The 18,034-nt window shown below is 38.9% G+C and overlaps 1 protein-coding gene across 4 annotated transcripts in view; it reads right to left on the reverse strand.

Annotated features, from left to right (window-relative positions):
• Nucleotides 1–18,034, reverse strand: part of pax6b (paired box 6b) — a 48,415-nt gene that overhangs the window by 25,248 nt on the left and 5,133 nt on the right. For 3 of the 4 annotated variants that reach the window (XM_057846273.1, XM_057846308.1, XM_057846291.1), the window contains exons 2-4: nt 17,139–17,207; nt 16,654–16,839; nt 5,060–5,389 (exon numbers count right to left, since the gene is read on the reverse strand). The gene's annotated coding sequence lies outside the window, so the exon portion shown is untranslated. Of the gene's footprint in view, nt 1–5,059; nt 5,390–16,653; nt 16,840–17,138; nt 17,208–18,034 lie in introns of those variants that run through there. The other variant, XM_057846299.1, reaches the window with a different exon arrangement.

An 18,034-nucleotide genomic window follows, 5' to 3' on the forward strand; every position in this document is an offset into this window, starting at 1 on the left:
GGTGGTGCACGAGAGGGCACTATACACTCAAGACTAAAAAGCAAGGCATCGTCCTACTGGAAGCTACAAATGCGAATGAATGGAGAACCACGTATATTGGAAAAATACACAAATAAGAGAGAACATGTTCATATTGCACTGCAAACACCATTTCTTTTTTTACTTTATTAGAAGTACAGCAGTGACATCCTTCTAATTAGGGGACCAACTACCTTGCCAAAAGTTATGTACCAACATTATACTGCATGTTAATGTTGGGGCCAGAAACTGCAACCCTTTTTTTTTTTTTTTTTTTACTTTTGCATGTGACAAGTGAACACAGGATTTGCGAAAAAATAATCATAATTAAAAATAAAAAATGAAAAAAGTCTATAACATCTATAGGCCTGTGTAGAAATTTGAACTTACAATATTTCACTGTTTTCATGCGTTTTATTTACGTGTTCTATGTTGAATTACTTTCGCATATGATAATATTAAGGGTATAATAAAGGTGCTTCAGACGTTCAAAAATTATATGTATAGACTATAGATTTATCATATGCTTGATTAATGGCCAATGACCATTTGGTTGTCTTTTGGTGCAAGAACCATTAGATGATGATTTATTAGTAAAAGTTTTTCTCCTCATTTAGGAACAATATCCCTAATTTTCTAGAATGCATAACTTTTTCTTCCTGTCCCGAATATCTACACATGTAATAAATCCAAAATACATTTGCCTCCCCCAAAAAGTATAAGAAATAAAAAACAACAACTCATAATGTCTATACAGTGCATTTTTGTCGATTCCTTTCCATATGCTGTCCATCTATATCCACCACGTGCTTTTGTTGACTCTTTTGGGTATCACCCCCAGCCAGCCCCTTCTACCCCTCCCCTCCTGTCAACAAGAGGGCCCGTGCGTAAAGAGCGCAGCCTTTAGGCAAGCTCGGCTGCTTTTTATGGACACATTTGCGCGGCAAAGGCCGACGTCACTCCGGCGGCCTGACGCGCAGCAAATAGCACGCGTAAATAAAAGTGGAGCAAATGAGTGTGTAGCCATGGCCACACGCTCCACGATAATAAAACGGCGCTGAGTGAATGGCAGCCTTATTAGGACACACCTCAACGCACCCCAAAAGCAACCCCTCTGCGCCCAAAATGGCGGAAAGGGTGAGGGGGGGGGGCAAAAAGGAAGAGTTGCACGCAGCAAAAAAGGGGGTGCGACGGCGCAAAGGGCAAAACATGCAGGAAGGGGGAAGGGAAAAAACGTTCCTTTTGGGAATGGGGGTGCCGTGATGAAATGAAGTCACGGAGGCCTACACTTGACTTTCTTTGACGTGTGAAAAAAGTGGGAGAAGTCAGAGCTCATCAATAAAACACTTTGAAACTGAAAGAGGGTTCCCTAACAACCATCACATTCCACACTCGGCCTTCAATGAGGAGACAAACGACCCTGCCAGAGAGAGAGAGAGGAAGAGAGAGAGGGAGAACGACGGAGAGGGGACCGGGTTTTGCCTGAATGGGGGCCCTCAGTGGGCCGGCGAGATAATGAGCTGAGAGGAGCGGCTCAAAACTGTCACTGTGAGGGTCCCGCAGCGAAGAACAACACTTTGGCCAATTCTCCTTCATCAAACAAGCCGTAAACTAAACGAGCACATTCATGGTGCTTCTTTCCTTTGCTGCCTTGTTTCTATACTCACTTGGACTGGTGGCTCAAGACCATAGGACACACACACACACACACACACACGCAGACTGACACCTCACTTCCAGTCATTAGGATCCCTCATGTATAGTTACTGTAAACCTGTGCACACAGATAGCTCCACTGTCTTCTTTGTCATATTTGAACAGAACGACGAGTGCATGGGGAACCCATTTATAAAGTCATGTGATTGGGACATTTTGGAGAACAAATATGATAATATGACACTTTTTGTGGTGTGGTAAATCGAATTAGGTGTGCATATACACATCAAATATACATTAATCATGTTTTTTCATTTGCAGTAATTTATTGATTCAAGTTCAATATTATAATTTGCTTGGAATTTGACATGCTTGGACTTCACCTTTAATACTGAAACAATAAAGTGGGCTAACTATAGGCTCGTGGGCCATTACCTGCCCAACATGCAGTTGAAAAGAAAAAGATACATGCTCAAGAAATGCATAGTTATCAAAATACAATCCATTACCTGCATGTGAGACATATCATTTGGTGCAGTCCAAAGAATATTAAAATTGAAACTCACAATTGCTCTGACACTGTCAATTGACAGGTCAGGGTTTTTTCCCCCCTAGACCTTGTTTCAACTGGTCTTTGTGTCAGCTTGGACGTTGGACCAACTGTTATGGATTTTGGTGGCGAGCTAACCACTTGGATCTAGATTGAGATAACCTGGATACCTCCTTGCTGCATTCTCTTGGTGTGGTAGGACAAAAACTAACAAACTTGGAGCTAATACCTCACCATTCAGCATTATAATGTGCCTTACATCGACATGACTTTGACAAACTTTTTATGGACTTCTTTTGATTAATATCCCGGGAACTGTGAACTGAATATCTTTTTGTTAGGACAATTTTGACTGAACAATTGCACATGCGTATCTTTGCATAAGGATTGGAAACAATCCCATGGTAAACAGAAAAGGCTATTAGAAGTTTGATTGTGCCAATATTTTTGGTGCAATAGATTGAAAATCAGAAATTCCAGTTAGACTAAAAGGCATTTCCTAAATATTCTAACTTGGAAGGGTGCACCCAAACCAACCCAAAATCGAAAATATTGAATTGATTATTGGCCAAATATAAGTTATAAATGGTGTGTATGTGTTAAATGTTTTTTTTTTCTTTTTTGTATATGTATAAAGTCTGTGTTTTTTTTCTCACTAAAGCTGGCGATATAAAACTCTCTTGTCGTCTGTCTCAACTTATGCACTCCACTAAGCTCGAGTAGACGAACCTAGTTGTCCACAATTATTTTATAATTTGTTAAAAAAACAAAAGCCTGTGTTACATGTGTGATTGTTGAAAATAGTTTGACAAATAGCGTGTGGCCCTTGCAGAATGTTATAAAAATGAAAATGGGCAAATTTAAAGAAAAAAAATATCTGCTGAGGCAAATTGTGTGATTATTATTCAAAAGGGGGATTTTTTTTTTTCTGATATTTTGCATTAAATCAATACTGCTTTAGTTACTTAAAATACAGTATAAGAATGAGCAATATTTAGTAATATTGAATTCTCTCTCATTTCAGGCTTGCTTCTACATAAACGTTAAATATTGAGTTTAACAAGAAATGTTTTAGTTGAAACATATAGCACATGTCACCATTTATTGAGCAATTTTTTGAGTATTTCATCTGTATTGTTTAAGCCATCACAATAGATATGAATACCAGTCAAAACTGAACCAGTAAAAGTACAATCACATTTAATTTATAGCCCATAACGACGATATAGTTGCCATTGTAATTCATCTGATGTCAAGACTCATCCAAAAACAATAATAGTCTGCCTTGGCGGAGCAAAGTGTTATTGCGGCTCAGTGGTCACAGGCTGCAGCTGTCAAAAACTCACCCCTCTATTAACCTTCCTCCCTGACAAAGACACACAATCCCACATGAGTGTGTCAAGTAGTTTTCTTTGGAAACAATACCTCATGTTATTGATTTCTCCTGGTTAAGCTGTAAATCCGCCCCAATGGCTAATTCCTTGTCTCCTCTCTCTTCGCTCCCTCCAGAGACCTTGCATGCCAATAGGCCCTCCGCCTGCTTTGCACAGTGGGAGCATAATATTTCCTACATGTACTGAGGTAAGTTGATGGGCAGCAAATAGAGAGGAGAGGGGGAGGGGATCTTGTATGGCCTGATGTTGGGAAAGCAATTAGCCCAATTCGGATTAGCAGCAACTAATGTCAGGCCTTGAAAAGAAAGCCTAATCTGGGCGCTATTTTCCCCCCACGGGCAATGTGCTGTTTGTGCCCCCATCTGGAAACTTTGGTACTACCGAAAAAAACAGAAGAAAACGTTAAATAAATAAATAAATAATACATTTGGGGGGGGGTTAACCAACCAACAGTTAAGTGTCACAATAAAAAGAATGAAGAATGGGATGGATATGTATACGTATATATGTACAGTATGCAAAATATTATATAATTATTAGATTATTATTATTAAATATTATACAATTCTAGTGTGATATTATGGCGGTAATATCCAATTTTCTTATTTTTGGCTGTGATACATTTAATAAAATGTATGTAGTATTAAAGAAAACATTTTTGGACGCTTTCATTTGTATTTTGTAATGAATTTTAAATGAACTAATAAATACTATAATCAATTCAACACATTGCAAAATTGCGTTTGCCACAATGACATGTCAGTCATGGTATTGTTGCATTTGTGAATTCTATGGAGCTTGAATGAGGACATCTGCTCGTTAACAATGAATAATTGGTGTTTAGCAACCATGTTACACAATAGTTACCTGATAGATTGAGTCTTTTCGGGGAAACTTTCTGTTCTTCACACGTGAAATCAACATTTGTGTCCTGATATTATTATCATTATCATCATTAGAAATATTGGGTTTATTATTGTTTTGATTTTTATAGTAATAATTATATTTATTAATAGTAGCAGTAGTATTAGTAGTCGTAGTAGAAGTATTACGGAAATAAATTGATGTGTTTCCTCAGAGGCTCTATGCTGGCAACAGGCAGTGGTTTTAATGTTGTCCCAGCACTCGCCCGCCATGCATGCGTGACAGGAGAAAACGCTGAAGTAACCTGACAAACTCTCACACTCAACACTAAGACTGTCTGGACATGCTTGCAGACACTTGTCGACCTGTAGTTGACTAATATAGACCTATGTGGCTGTTCATTTTAGCTCTAGTGCATGTGCCATTCGGGATGCGCAAGTTTATTTTCATTTGCAGGATGTAACCTTTAAAGCGAGAAGTTTTAAATGAGAGACGCGCATTACCCATATTCTAAAACTAAATAAATAAAGGGGAGGTGGGTTCAAGCGAAAGAGTGAAAAGTGAATATTGAACTTACCAGTTGACAAGCAAGATTCCAAGTGCTATCCTGTCCCTGTAAAATCGCGTCTTCTTTCTCCCGTTTGCCTCACCCGCCGATCTCCGACAGAACAAACGTGCTTTACATCCGTGGCGGTGTGGAAATGTCAATGAGAGTGACTGGCGAGGTGGGAGGAAAAAAGTGAGCTCCTTAGCTGCAACTTTCCTGTCAGAATCAGGCCGAGCCCTGCTCTGATTGGCTGGGGCGAAGCGTCCACGTCACGCCTCAGTCGGGACGCCGGCCTCGGAGAATGGCGAAGTGCTCCACTGAGGTAGCGTGGCCCGTGGGCGGAACCCTGCACGAATCATTCTGCCGGAAGAAGTTTGAATATCGCGTTGGTTTGATGCTACATTACATATATTTATGTTTCTAAACACCATGGAGATAAGTGGAATTTTCCGTTCAAAATTTGCATCATAAATCATCAGAGCACATGTACGTGTGCCATTAGGTATGGGCAAGGTTGGATTTATAAATAAATAAATAAATAAATAAATAAATAAATAAATAAAGGGGGGCGGCATTTTCAATATGTTAATAATAATAATAATAATAATAAAAATGATGATGAAATTATTTTTAATATATAACAGACCATATTTAAAGCTCTTGTGAAACTTTAGCAAGACTGATAATCTATCAGAATACACAGATGGAGCGTGCATGGGCAAAATTGTTCCTTTACACTAGTTGATGTGTGTTGCGCATGCTCAGTATTGCTGCAACAGGTGCGGACAGTGCGTGTCAAGTCATCATAAACTTTTTGCCTTTTAGGCGTTCAGCTTCATAAAACGGCCCTATAATAGGGTCTGGCTTTTAGTGAGGAAGGCTAAAAGCCTCGCGAACCTCTTCCACAAGCTGACGTGCTTTGTGTCAATTTGAACAAGGCAGAGTGTAAATGGACAACCGTGACGACCGCCCGTCTCCCAGGAAGAGGACAGACACCGGGGGCGGCGCGCTGACAGGCACGGGCCGGTCAGGTCTGGTCCGCCTGTTCCATTATTATTTGGAGGGATGTCCATTAGGAGCGGCGGTACCGTGCAACGCAGCAGGGTGCTCGACATCCGTGCTGGAAACCACACGGGCCGCCCCCTCCTGGCCCCCACCCTTTGCTTATCAGGCTGTCAATAAACAGAGACGGGCTGCAGCGGTGGAAGCCAGGTGCTGCCATTCCCTGCAAACCCCCCGCTCTCCAGTAGCTGATCAGGCGTGAACGCAAATCTGTCCGCTGCCATTCTCCCTCGGTCGTCACCACGTTGCAGACCAGTGCCCCCACTAAAACCACGTGTGTACTGATTGTTTTATGGGAAATGGGCCTTTACGGTTACTATTTTACAACATGTTCATCCCGTCTCCATGGTGACCACTTCAACACACACAGAGGACGGATGACTTTTGCGTTTTTGTTCGGCGTGCATAACTTTGTAACAAATGGTGTTGGGAATAACGCCGTTATAAATAACGCTGTTACATAACGGCATTATTTTTTTCAGTAACGGGGTAATCTAACTAATTATTTTTTCCGCCGTTACAACGCCCTTACCGTTAGTGACGGTCAAAAGCGATGCATTAGTTACTTTGAATAAATTGAAGAAACTACCAGCCGTTGCGAGTCTACTCTGCTCTGTTTATTTGTCATCCAAGACTTGGGGTGCTTTCAGGTTCATGGCAATGAAAATAGTGAACACACATAGCCTATCTTTGCAAGAACGATGGAGTTGCCGTTTGATATGGTCATATAATGTGCAGGTCCTGCACCCATCCGCAACAAAACTCTTCGTAGCTTTGTAGTGATTTTTAATTTCGGAATCGCTGATGAGTTTAGTAACATACACCAAACAATAAATACAGCAGAATGTCCATTTTGCGTAATTGTGGAAGCCTATGTCGACATCTTTACTCCATTTGTCTTCGGCTTGCTCTTAAGGGTCAACATTGTTCGCATCCTTAAGTTTGATCACATATCTGTTCTTCACCTTAGTAACGAGTTTGTCTCTTTATGGAATTGGCAAGTTAAAGTTTAATGTCCCGCGAGCCAGACCTGCTTCCAATATGGCTGCATTGTTGTCAAATCTCACGTGATCCCCCATTCTGTGACGTAAACGCTCGAGCCTAATAGCGCACGTACTTCAGAGCCTGTGTTTTCACACACAAACCGGAACAGCACGTGCGGCAAACACACACACGCAAAACAGATGCAGAGGGATATGATGGCAGAGCATTCAGAGGAAAATTTTTCCATTACGAGGTGGAGATATAAACACTATTTCAAGTTGGTCGAAATTAAAGGAAAGAACGCGCATGTAAAGTGTAATTTATCTGTGGTAAGCAATTCAAATCTGTTTATTTTTGTTGCACTTCAAGTGTAGGATAAATTTGTTGCTGGTGAGGTGCAATAAATATTACAAGGTTCTATAACACAACTACCTGTCTGTTGTTCTCTATTCAACTGACTCGAATACTGCTCTGAAAATGTCAAATTCTTTGACATACAACAACTTCTTTCTAAAGTAACGGAAATAGTTATTTTCCCTGGTAACTAGTTACTTTTACTATAGAGTAATTCAGTTACTAACTCAGTTACTTTTTGGAAAAAGTACTGAGTAACTATAACTAATTACTTTTTTAAAGTAACATGCCCACCACTGGTAACAAATGATGTCATGATGGCTGACAACACCATCCGTGGCACTGATCCTATTGTCAATTAGGATTTTTATTTGTTTGTTTGTTCGTTTGTTTTTGCTTGTGAGCTCAATTTATATTGCGACGATATGCTCTGAAGACTCAAACCATCTGTCTCCATTGAAACAAATGTAACTACCATATAGTGTTGTCCAACATTATCGGGTAGCCAATAATATCGTCTGATAAAAGCATTTTAAAATGATCTAAGATAATATTGATATCGGTTTTTCATTATCGGTTTTGGGCGATCATTGCCTGCTTTTATGTCTGGTGTTTTGTTGCCCCTACTGGCGTTTCGGTGTAATTAGTTTTGATACGTTCCAGCACTTTCTGCTGACGTAATCATATATCGATGCGAGCTCGTTGCGAAAAGACAGAGCTAAACAGACGAGCTAACATCTGCAACCAGTGTACCATAGCAGTTCTTGCCATCTCAGCACGTTGTTTGAGCCTTTTAGAAGGATCGCTTGAAAGTTATATTATTCCTTTGTTTTAGACTCATGAGCATTGGAAAGTTTATTGGAGATGTATACATTTGGTGTTTTTTGCATTTGTGGTAAATTGTGGTTACATTATTTTAGTGCTTGCAAGCTGTAGTACCAGTTTATATCAAAATTGACACATTGTGTATAGCTGGCTTTATTTGGTGACCTTATTTCATATTATTGACACAATGTCTTGTTGTTATCACTTTTACAAAAAAAGTATTAGTACTCATGTCAAGAGAAAAATGACCACAGTTAAGCCAATTCAACTTTACTTCAGCGTCTGACTTCTCATCAGAGCCTGGTTTGTTTCGCTATCTGCTACACACACATTGAGGACAGAATAAGTGCACTTGCACTTCCAAAAAAAACTGATGTCTGCATTGTTTTGATTTCAACAATAAATGTAGTGGTGCAATATTGGCACTTTTTCCATAACTTCAGGTGGAGTTGTTTTCTTATTTTTCACAGAATGTTCATTTGGAATATCTTGAAGTTGTTACGTTTATCATTAATAAAGCAGTTAGCGGGGCATCAGAATACAATTAGCTAAAATATGTTAAGTCAATGACCGCATATATCTGTTTTGGTTTGATATCGGTACGGATTTTTGGAGTTGGACAATATCCGGATATCGGATATCAGTTTAAAAGACATAATCGGAAGACTCTACTACCATAGATTCATCCTCCAAATATGCATTTTTACCAAAGAAAAACACTTTATAAAGTTTTTCTTCTTGTGTTCTGCCCTTGGAGGCAGTAGAGCGTAAACCCAGAAATCAGTGGCAGAAAAATGTCAATTCACGAAGAAAAATCCAGATTCTGTGGAAATCAGTTCTTGATTCTGCGGCTTAAAATATGTTTTTCTGTAGGCGTCAAAAAAGCAATCTGAAATGACCAGTTATAGACACATTAATGCAATAATCATCTATGATTTTTTTCATTCATTCATCTTCTGTTCTCTTATGAAACCATTTCCAACGCCAACACACTGCAAATTATTGTGGTTATAAACATCAATATTGTCTTTGTAACTCTAGGGCAAATTTATTGTATTCGCATAACTTATAAAGTGCAAAACATTTTCTCAAAAACAAAAAAGAGTTGATATTGAAGGAAATATTTAAATACAGTACAAGCTACCCACTTGACCTGGATATCGTAAATGTAGGCATACTGCAAGTAAGAAAAAAATAAATAAAGTACAAAATATTCCATTAGAAGAAACAATTACAGCATTTAAAAAAAAAAAAAAGCGTTCTTCTTGTAAAAGCAATGCCATTTTGGATTCCAAAACGAGCATGGCCAGTGGCAGGTGCTATTACTGGAATGCAAAATACGGGTAAAATGTAATGTAATATTCTGCACCTTGCCCTGTATTTCCCGAACTGATTTGTATTCTGCGTGAGGCATTGAAATCAGCGGAAAATCACGGAATCACATTTCCTGAGGGGGACTATAGCGATACACAAGGACCAGGGTTCAATGACTCAGAAAGCTGCATCCATATTGGTCGATTTTTGCAGACGATAAAGAATATATGCCTGTGATTTTATAAAATCAAGTGATGCTGAACTTTTGTGGCTCAAATTTCTTTTGTTTGAATGGTTGTAAATATACAGTGATGGAAGGCAGTTTTGCGATACAATCTGAAGCGATCTTGATTTTGTGTAATACAGTGATCCCTCGCTACTTCGTGCTTCAAACTTCGCGCTCTCAGTCTGTTGTGGATTTTTTTTTTTCAATTAAAAAAAAAAAAAAGGGGCTGTCCCGAGCCATTCGCGTAGTCTCAGTCTCACTCACCCTCCCTCCCCCTGTTCTTTGTTGTTCAGACACTGGAGTTGTTTATTAAAGTTAACAATGATTGATAGACGTCTTCTGTTTGGTCTTGCCACCGATCCCTGGAAGCCTCAGAATCAAAGCGCCGCATGCGTCAATCATTGTTTAACTTGTTAAACCGTTGCTGTGGAAACTCATTGTATGTAAGTGAAGAGATGGAGAGGATTTGAGTAGACTCACTAATGAAGCTTTTGATAAAGACAAGCATTTTTATACTCTATTCTTGTTTCAAAATAATTCGGTGGGACAGTAACATGTTTAAAACTTATCATAGTTATTGAAGTGCTAAAACCATTTATTCAAATAAAAATATACAGAAAACTTTAATTTAATTAGCTTTGAGGAAAAAAGTGAAAAAACGTCTAATATGTATCTCTTTCCAATGCTAAATCTGAATAAATACATTGAACACACACAAAAACAAAAGCAATTTTTGGGGGGCTGGGGGGGCTACTTCGTGGTTTTTCTCTTATCGCAGCGGGTTCTGGTCCCCATTAACCGCGAAAAACCAGGGATCACTCTATGTGTATATGTGTGAATTAAAGTAAGGGAACTTTTGCGAAGTCAATGTATATTTCGATACGGTATACACCTGTGGTCATACATTTTGAGACTTTTCACCATTCCATTGAAGGCGAAAGCATCTCAAAACCTGACCAAAGGTGTACATTCACTCAAATGCTTGCTCCAAACTTTGGTGCCACCATTTAAAGCAAAAAAAAAAGTTTTTTTGCTCGCATCGCTAGGCAAAAATCTCCTTGGTCATTCAAAAATCTGAGTTACCGCTAGATTAAAATTTCCTGAAAGTAATTTAGAGTCTAAGTTTCATTTCCTACATAAAAATATGCTTCAAACATGAAGTCATGCATGATTGCATGAGACCTCAGCAAACTCTCTTGAGACTTCTGATTAGTGAGAATCTCAAGGATTAATAGTACAGATCTTGAATTGCTTCTTGTTATATGTGTTCGAGGTATTTAGTGGATGTGTGCTGTACGTAGGATAGAGTACTAAAACCCATTATCAATTTGGTAGTTTCCAAAGCAAACAAATAGTTTGATGCCTGAGCAAAAATGCCCTCAGATTGCTTGAATTCGTAGTGCTTTCTCGCCCCACTAGTAGAGCTTTGGTGTAACTTAGCCAAGTTTTGTAGACGTAATAACATGTCTTGAATTGATAGTACAGTATATGCAGCCATCGCTAACAAGGCAAGCTAACTTCAATAGCTATTGTATAACTGCAGTTCCTACCATTGCTTCTTGGTGTTTGTGCCTTGGACTATCATCACTTGCGAGTTTACTGAATTCTGCCTTTGTTTCAGGTAACATTGTTATGTAGTACGTTTGTGGTGTGAATATTTCTTTTGTTTACAATTACAGTAAAGTGGCATTAATGTTACAGTCAAACCTAAGTACATTTTTACATTGCATTACATTGCAAGTTGCTATTCAAATTAAGACTTTCTAGTTTCAATTTGTATGACATTCATTACTTTATAGCATTGAGTCGATATGTTTGGGTCATTTCAGTTTTACAATTGAAGTATACAATATGTTTGTGTCGTTTCAGTTTTACAATTTAAGATCTTTTGACAAGAAATGACACTAAATAATTTTTATAATCTTGAACGATTTACTCCAAGTTGTTTTTAGTGTATAGGGTAGCGTTTTTTGACTAAGTTTGAGTGCTTTTTTGTTTTTAGGTTGGAATACGGTTCAATATCCATTTAAGCACCGAAAGCGTTTTTAAAAGTACCGAGCTGTAACCGGTATCAGATTAAATCCAAACGGTTTCCAAACTCTGGGACCTTTCCATGGTGACTCTCCGAGAATACAAAAAATTCAGATTTGTATTTATATGGGCCCGTCTCCATTCGAACAATGTCGCAATTCCGCATGAAAACGATGTAGTATTCATGCCAGGCCCTAGGGGCAGTGCAGATTTACCTGGCGACAGCGAATGATGCACTTTGACCCCACCAAAGTTCCTCAGCCCGGAAAAAAATATGCTCGCCCACTCAAAGCGATGGCATTTTTCTTTTGTTAAAAAAAGGCACAAAAATAGAAACATTCAACATATTTAATTTAAAAATATTATTAAAACAGTAAATTAAAGCCGACATTCCACCATATTTGTGGTTTTTAATGTTTAGTAGCACCGCTGCGAACGCCCAATGTGATGTGTACAAGTGCTGACGTTATCGGCGCAGTGTCGCGCCGTGGAGCCTTTGATATGCACGCGGAGCAAGCCCCCCTCAATCCCCCGCAATCGAACTCTTCCACTTTGGAGGCAGGATTCAGAATTTTTCGTCTTAGCCGACACCATATGCATGCGAGGCCACTCGGCAACACAGTCATTGCGTCTTCGTGTCGCAGACTCGCCATGTAAACTGCCCCTCTATCTTTGGTGCATTTGAAAGAACTCTACTTTTGCTCTACTGAAGGCAAGAACACTGCTCAGCCCTTTGGAAACAACGAGCAGGCTTCTTCACATACCCTTTAAGGGCAGCATACTTCTGGCACACTGCTTTTCCTACAGTATAGACACACAACCTGTCTGCAAAGCTTATATCCTGTATTTCTCTGCCTGCATCTCGACTGCAGGTTTACCAAAGTCGATTTGGACTAATGGTCTATGCTGAAATGAAGGTGGGGCCAAAAATGAGCAACTTTAATCCATCAAATTGTTACAGCAATTGCACAACCTCCCATCGCCTATACGTCCATCTCGGTGCAGAGCAAGCAGCCAAATTCCAAAAGTGGCAAGCTTTGCAGTGACATGACAATCCAGTTACGTGTTTTAAGACTGAGTGCACTGTGCCACACATGTAAATAAGAATGTTTTGCTGGCGGCACGGTGGCTGAGTGGTTAGCACATCTGCCTCACAGTTCTGAGATCAAGGGTTCAATCCTGGGCTTCGGCCTTCCTGTGTGGAGTTTGCATGTTCTCCCCGTGCCTGCGTGGGTTTCCTCCGGGAACTCCGGTTTCCTCCCACGTCCCAAAAACATGCATGGTAGGCTGATTGAACACTCTAAATTGTCCGTAGGTATGAGTGTGTGTGTGAATGGTTGTGTGTCTCCTTGTGCCCTGCGATTGGCTGGCAACCAGTTCAGGGTGTCCCCTGCCTACTGCCCGTTGTTAGCTGGGATAGGCTCCAGCACCTCCGCGACCCTCGTGAGGAATAAGCGGCATGGAAAATGAATGAATGAATGAATGAATGTTTTGCTTCTTCTTTGGCTTTTCTTTAATACCACCGGAAATTAACAACAGGAAATTTAACTTTGAGAAATTCTTGAGAACAATGAGAAAATATGAACAAATATAAAACGTGGGTTGCGTTTAACTTCTGAACCCAGTGAATACCTGCCAAATATGAACTGTTAAATTATTTTTTATAACATTGATGTATTGAACACGACAATTAATTTTCTCCTTTGGCTATGAAGGCCTGTTGCATGCTTGCCTCTCAGACAACAGGCATGATGAGAGTAATGTGCTCCAATAATATATTAACTTTAAGACACACCGTCCAGAGTGTGTACAGCCTAATTACCTCCTGCACACACACACACACACATACATGCACACCAACTACCCCCCACCCCCCACCCTTGTGTGTGAAATGTTTTAATAAGCCCCTCCACGCTCTGCAGTGTGCGGTTTGATTTGTTTTCCCTCCCTGCTCCCGCGGCCCTGGATGGAGACATTAGCCGAATTCCCCCGGGGTGATTGGATGCAATTTGTCCGGAGTAGACAGCCACGTCCTGGATGTTAGGAATTCACTTTGGCTCAACGTGACAAGGCTGACTTCGATCTACGATTGCATCTAAAAGTGCAGCGAGCGGAAAGATGCCATGCCATTAAGTGTCACCCCACCTCCTCATTTCTTCCCCCAAAATAATGAGATCTACACATTTTATTCAGATACTGTATATGAATATAAAAATTCTAATGAGCGATACCTCTTATGCACGCACAGTAAATGCATGGCCCTTTAAATGAGATAAATTAAAGATGGACAGTTCTGGATTTATTTATTTAAAAAAAATAAATAAATAAAAAAAAACGTGACTGACACCTGCCATCTAAGCTTACATTTGATTGTGGTCACCGCCCCCACCGATTTTTTTTTTTCACTTGCCACTCTCCATGGCCACGAGTGGCTGAAGAAGTCAGTGTCCGTGTCGCGCCGTGAGTTGACAGGAGAAAATGGGAGCTAACGAGCTTGTCAGATGTCCTGACAAGACAAATGGGAGCTCGTCACTCAACGCGCTTTAATAATGTCTAATGGAAGCGTATTGAGCCTTTCAAAAAATAAAGTGTTACACACACTGGGGTCTGCTTAATTACGCACGGCGAGGTAAATTGCGCGTCACCTAAAGGGCGTTGGCCTGTGCCCAACACCGTCATACATGAGCATATCTACACAACTGCACTTATTAATGACCCCTAGTTTGAGCAGTAAATAACATAAGTAGAATGGCAACTCGAATGTCCTATGACATTCAATCAAATTGTGTCATTTGTTTACAATACGTCGTGGCCAAACTGTTGAAAAGTTATTCACCAAATGTTTTTAAACGCATATTTTCCCCTAAGAACAAATGAATTTATTCAAGTATGTTTCATCAATAGTAAATCATATTTGACAAATCTCAGTTGTTGGATGCTTTTTGTCTAGTTTTGTGAATACTTTACTCGATGCATGTTAAATAATTTCTCCAAATTGGGAACATTCAAATGCATACTCCTCAGTATAATAACAATCACTTACATATTACAAACAACTCAGTGTGCCACTGTATGCTTTACAGCTCTAACGGTGATAATCAGAGGCGGATAGTAACACGGATACATTTACTTGAGTAACTTTTTTAGAAAAATGTACTTCTTTGAGTAATTTTACAACGCATTACTTTTTACTTTTACTTGAGTAGATTTTCAAACAAAAAAACCCACAACTCATACTCTGCTACTTTGGGCTAAACTAGAGTCATTCAATTTTTCCTCTTTAGTCTACATATTGACTTTATTTTTGCCAGAGATGCCGACAAGGCTGTCTCATTTTCACCAATGAGACGTCGCAACAAAAAAGGTAACAATGTTTTTTTCTCCACTAGAGGGCGTTTCAAGTGTTGTTATGGTCTGTATTTGATTTTTGTGTCACTTTTTGGGCCTAATATGTTCATGTAATTCGTTATAGGACAGTATAATATTAATATAGATCATCCTACAACATCAACATCCTAAGCAGTTACTCACAGTGTTACTCATTTTTTGAGTATTCTTTTCAACTAATACTTTTTTTAACTTGTACTTTAGTAAATTTTTAGATGTCTACTTTTACTTTTACCTGAGTAATATTATTTGGAAGTAACGCTACTCTTACTTGAGCAAATCTTTTGGCTACTCTACCATCCTCCTGTATTAATAGACATTCTTGCCAAGGGTGGTTTGCATAGGGACGGTAGGGACATAACACTACCAACTTTTCAGGATGCTGAAATTGTCCCCACCAACTTTTAGGCAACCTTTTTCGCATTATATAATGACTTGAGTTATATAGGTCATTTAGATTGTCTTCCCATATGTAATAAGGATAGAATTGACCTGACCATTAAGTGAATTACAGTAGTTTCTATATGTTCAGACTTACATTGACTCCTTTTCACTTGCTGAATGTGCCAGTCCGTTTTTTCCCCTCAAACGCACGTTTGATTGGCTGATGACTTGACCCCCTCCCCCCTCACACACACAGACGCATTCACAGCCCGACAGAAATACAACGTGCCGCCTCCTCGCCCCCTTCGAAGACGAGGGATATGAGACGTCAATGTTGTGGAGGGGGGAACCCCACCACTAGTTTTGCTAAAGAAAGTCCGACCTGCATCAGAGTTAGCATAACATTAATCTGTGTAAATTTCTCGAATTGGAAGAGGAAGCTGCATTGAGAAAAACATCCTGCTGTTTGTTTTCTACTGTTAATGTTAATTAACCTAAGAAATTTTGTGAACTACGGATAGCCCCTTTATAAATAGTTTATTGATGATGAACAAGTTTGTATTTCTTGTGTATGTTACAATAATTTGTGTTCAAATTTTGCAATATAAATTTGCTAATAAAATCCAGGCATTTATTCTGAAAGTTTTGAAAATACTTCTTTAGTAGTTTTTGAAAACAAAGGTTTGAATCGAATGGTGTATCACCTGAACAATACACATGAAAGTTGCAAGTCAATACAGATTTATTTTGCATTGATCGTTTAGCCTATCAATTTATTAGGTTAATATTGGTGAGAAATGTAGCCCTGACCCCGTTCACCCAGTCTGTTTGGCCTTATAAATGTTCCTACCCCAGCAAAAAGTGTATACATGCTTTATCGTCCTTCCCAATGTTTTGACCAAACTTACGCCACTGATTCTTGCAAAATAAATTAAACACCCAATACCAATCTGAACATTATTTTTGAAAAAAAAAAAACAGAATGTTCAAGTTGACTCTTCATTTGATTATACAAATGTACCTAATGTTTTGACCTCTTTTGCCACGTGTAAGTCACCTGTCAGGAGCTTGGAGCTCGGTCTGCACGGAGGGGCTTCCCCCTATTACTCGAGCTGGATGACTTTAGTGAATAAAGCTGAGGTTGTTCATTCTTGTGTGTAATTCATGGTGTGCGATATAGCCAACACGCGGTACGGTAGTTGTGGGCCTGATGCACGATCCCCCGGGCACAGGTTGATGTTGGCTTGAAAAAAATATAGATATGATCATTACATACATTTTATTGTCGCTTATAGCCAATCAGTATATTGACAGGAGTTAAAGCAAAAACAATGTCTTGTTCTCTGATACATGCACACTATGATGGACACTGTGATTAAATAAAAGGCATGGTTCAATTCCACACGATTCAACAAGCACAGCAAGTGACAGGTGACCAGATGGCATTTGTAAATATCTCACTCTATACTGCTTTTCTCCCTCCATCTCTTCCTGATTGGAGGGGTGTGAAAATAGTCATCATTTCACTAATGCATGCATTACCTGCATGTGACTCAGAGATTTCATGGAGCACCTGCTGCAGGAGCACTTTTAGAGATGACGTGGTATCCACTGTAAAAATAAAATAAAATAAAATGAATAAAATAAGAAAAAATACAATTAAAAAAAGGTAATTGATTAATTTAGATTTTTTTTTTTTTTACTTATTAACCCATTTTCTGTCGGGTTGTTTGATGGATCCTATTTCTGATTTGTCTGAATTTACATAAATAAATAATTTCATTATTTTAGGTTAGTTCGTCAATTCGTTGCTGTCTAATTTTAAAAAATTCTGAATATTGATTGTGTTTTAATTAGGGCTGTCAAAATTATCGCGTTAACGGGCGGTAATTAATGTTTTTAATTAATCATATTAAAATATTTGACGCAATTAACGCACATGCCCCGCTCAGACAGATCTAAATGACAGTACAGTGAAATGCCCACTTGTTAATTGTATTTTATGGAGTTTTGCCGCCCTCTGCTGGCGCTTGGGTGCGACTGATTTTAATTGTGTAAGTAATAATTGACATCAACAATGGCGGGCTATTAGTTTATTTTTTGATTGAAAATTTTACAAATTTTATTAAAACGAAAACATCAAGAGGGATTTTAATATAAAATTTCTAAAACTTGTACTAACATTTATCTTTTAAGAACTACAAGTCTTTCTATCCATGGATCGCTTTAACAGAATGTTAATAATGTTAATGCCAACTTGTTGAGTTATTGTTTTAAAAAACAAATACAGTCCTTATGTACCGTATGTTGAATGTATATATCCATCTTGTGTCTTATCTTTCCATTCCAACACTAATTTACAGAAAAATATGGCATATTTTATAGATGATTTGAATTGCGATTAATTGCGATTGATTACGATTAATTAATTTTTAAGC

The sequence above is a fragment of the Corythoichthys intestinalis genome, chromosome 1, assembly GCF_030265065.1.
Source record: "Corythoichthys intestinalis isolate RoL2023-P3 chromosome 1, ASM3026506v1, whole genome shotgun sequence".
NCBI lineage: Eukaryota > Metazoa > Chordata > Actinopteri > Syngnathiformes > Syngnathidae > Corythoichthys > Corythoichthys intestinalis.